This window comes from Meleagris gallopavo, chromosome 4 (genome assembly GCF_000146605.3).
Source record: "Meleagris gallopavo isolate NT-WF06-2002-E0010 breed Aviagen turkey brand Nicholas breeding stock chromosome 4, Turkey_5.1, whole genome shotgun sequence".
Classification (NCBI taxonomy): domain Eukaryota; kingdom Metazoa; phylum Chordata; class Aves; order Galliformes; family Phasianidae; genus Meleagris; species Meleagris gallopavo.
The window spans coordinates 64,607,710-64,610,336 of record NC_015014.2 but is presented as its reverse complement, the minus strand read 5'-3'; positions in this window follow the sequence as shown (position 1 = coordinate 64,610,336).

Genomic DNA, 2,627 nt, shown 5'->3' with positions numbered 1-2,627 from the left:
CCACTGCTGCCCTCGTACCTTGTCCTCAGAGTTAATGGTTTGTTTCCTTTAATTAAGTCCAGTTGCAGCGCAGGCTGAGCACATGTTGCCTACAGTCTTTCACAGGGCTTAAGCCTCCTGACCCCACAAGAAACTGCTGCCCTTCTCACCCCCTCCTCGTGGTGTGATGTCCCTTATCTCAAAGAACAGCAAGTCATTAGGGTCTGCTTTTCTTTGGGCAGGGTCTAACCCTGCTCAGAGCCCTAACACCGTCTTAAAAGGGGAAAAACATCCTGTTGCTATGAGTAATATTTCATAAGGCAACTTTTCCTTTTCTAAAGGTTTCATCCTGTGCTTCGGAAAAGTAAACTTAAGAAAGGTTCAGGGAACTGGGCTTGTTTAGCTTGAGAAGAGAAGGCTCCAGGGAGACCTCACTGTGGCCTTCCAATACTTGAAGGGAGCATATAAACAGGAGGGAGAACGGCTGTTTGTGAGGGTGGATGGTGATAGGACAAGGGGGAATGGTTTTAAATGGAGACAGGGAGGTTTAGATTAAATATTAGGAGGAAGTTTTTCACTCAGAGCGTGGTGAAGCACTGGAACAGGTTGCCCAAGGAGGTTGTGGATGGCCCATCCCTGGAGGCATTCAAGGCCAGGCTGGATGTGGCTCTGGGCAGCCTGGGCTGCTGGTTGGTGACCCTGCACATAGCAGGGGGTTGGAACCAGGTGATCATTGTGGTCCTTTTCAACCCGGGCCATTCTGTGATTCTATGAAAATCACTAGGGCTCTGCGGTAAGTACGGATTATAACCCAAATCTCTCCATTTCTATACCAGGGAAACCCCCCTCCCTCCCATTGCAGTTTGAGCCAGATAATTGATACGATCCCTAATGTTGACACACTAAATGTTTTATAACAACAGAGGGGAGAGAATCTGTTTATCTAAAACCACATTTGGAGTGACATAAGACTATCACTTTTTTGGTTAAATACCAGAAAGAATATCAATTCTTTGGCTGATATCAATCTAACCAGATCCATTCAGACTGACAAGTTGCGTTTCAGTGGCTTGGGGAAGAGAGGAGGGGGGGAGGTTTCCTTCCCTAGATCAGCAACTGTTAACTCAATATTGGTATTTATTTCCATTTTGGCAGGGGGAGGAACAAAACCTTCAGCTACGGAGCAAACTTGTCTGGAACCCAAGTGAGATTTGGGGTCTGACGGCCGCCTCGCACGTGACAGCTGGGTGCGGAGCTGGGCTGCCTGCTGGCTCTGGGAGAAAGTTGCACGAACGCTTCTTGTCGGCTTCCATCTGCAAAGCCAGATTTTAAGAAAACTTGCGTCGGGCTGCACAACTCAGGCTTCAAACAACAAACCCAGCCAGCTCTTCTTCTTTGGGTTGACGGTTGGACTTGGTGAGTTTTGCGGTCTTTTCCAATCTTTGTGATTCTATGGCTTATAATTCTATGATTCCTGTAGGAATGAGGCTTATTTGCATAAATCCCAACTCAATGTTGAAGCTTTCAAGCAGGCAGAGATTCAGCATAATCCTGTCAGTTTCAGCAGCACCAAAGCCTTAAAATCTCTCTTTTTTTGGACTTGACAGCCTCCAACAACCTCACCTTCTAATTACAGCCACTCTGCTGCGTGCACTCTGCCATCTGCAGAACCCCATCTAACCTCATCATTTCAGGCTGCCTTTACTCAGCACAGCCTTTCAGGGGTCACAGCTCATTGCCCTGACCCCGCACAGCGCCATGCTGAGCATTTCCCCGGCTCCCAGGGCTAACATGATCCCCGGACAGGTGCTGAGCTACATAACGGCTTCTGGTGTGGCAGGAAGAAAAACAAACCGGGATTAGAGCTAACACAACTCTCCCGTCACTGACAGCAAAGTCATTTACCGAAGCTTAAGGGGAGTTAATTTTTTTTTCCTGAAGGAAAAAAAGGCGTGAATGAAGAAAAAAAAAAAAAGGAGACTTGGAGAAGGAAAACAGCTGAGTGGTAAAACAGCTGGGTGGGATTAGGGCAGAGAAGCTAGAGGCAAAGGTCTGGGCTGCGGATCAGCCCTCTGCCAAGCGAAGAAACATAAGCGCTCAGTACCCAAGAGGAGTAGGTAACAGCATGGCACAAAGCCGTGCTGCCTCCCCGTCACCCGAGGCTGAGCTGTGCGGTGCCTCCACTGCAACCTGAGCTCTCTTTTCTCCCCCCCCAGCACCACACGGTCAGCGGCTCTCTCCTCTCCTCTCCTCTCCTCAGCTGCTGTTTTCCCCACAAATCCTCAGGAATGCAATCACAACTTTTCCGCTCACAATACCATAGGGCCAAGCCAGGAGCGAACAATGGAGCTGCAGACCTGAACCCCCGGGGCAGCTCTGTGGCACACGCAAGAAAGCTTGCAGGCGCTCACACCCCTCAGCTCACGCAGAGGCAACATTCAGGGATGAACTCGAGCTAATCCTGCAGCAACAACACCCCCCAGAGCCCCCGCGTGGCAGCGGGTGCATTGGGACTAATAATGATATGTATCAGCATGGAGAAGTTGGGCACCGTCATCCTCCTTCAGAAAATAAACAGATAAATGTCACTCACTGTCCAAGTGCTATCAGCACAGACGCTGTTGTCAATAAATCAGAAGTATCTAGGA